The sequence below is a fragment of the Penaeus monodon genome, chromosome 29 (assembly GCF_015228065.2).
Source record: "Penaeus monodon isolate SGIC_2016 chromosome 29, NSTDA_Pmon_1, whole genome shotgun sequence".
NCBI lineage: Eukaryota > Metazoa > Arthropoda > Malacostraca > Decapoda > Penaeidae > Penaeus > Penaeus monodon.
In genome coordinates, this window is record NC_051414.1 from 29118058 (window position 1) to 29118518 (window position 461).

At 37.1% G+C, this 461-nt stretch overlaps 1 protein-coding gene across 2 annotated transcripts in view; it reads right to left on the minus strand.

Moving 5' to 3' along the window:
* Positions 1-461, minus strand: part of LOC119592118 — a 10642-nt gene extending 10181 nt beyond the window's left edge. The window contains exon 1 of one of the 2 annotated variants that reach the window (XM_037940939.1): positions 224-461. The gene's annotated coding sequence lies outside the window, so the exon portion shown is untranslated. The remainder of the gene's footprint in view (positions 1-223) is intronic. The other variant, XM_037940938.1, reaches the window with a different exon arrangement.

Below are 461 nucleotides of genomic sequence, written 5' to 3' on the forward strand. Positions count from 1 at the left end.
CTTGTTGCCAGGTAACTGCATGTTCACTTGTATATTCTTCACAAGTGAAATCAGAACAAAACATACGATCCATATTCAAGTAATGTTAGCTTCCTAATTCAACGTGAGAAGCAGACGCCATCTTTGAGACAAGAATGTTCTCGTTAGAAAAATACGGTGTGAAGATAGCAGATCCCTTAGAAACGAAAAAATAATAAAAACAGCATGCAGGGGGGTTACTTACAATTATATTCTGGGTCTATTATCCTCAAAGTTCACTAATGCAAAACACACCTCTTTCAACTGAACGGCAGTAGTATCTCTTGTCGATAACACTCTCTTCTCTAATTCTCGTAAATCGACTCTTATTCGAGGTTTTACAAATGCTGTGCCTGGTAATGAATACTCCACTAACATTTTGATGCCACAGGAGGCATAGATATTCTTTGTGAAGCATTTTCAGACTGCGAAAAATGAATATT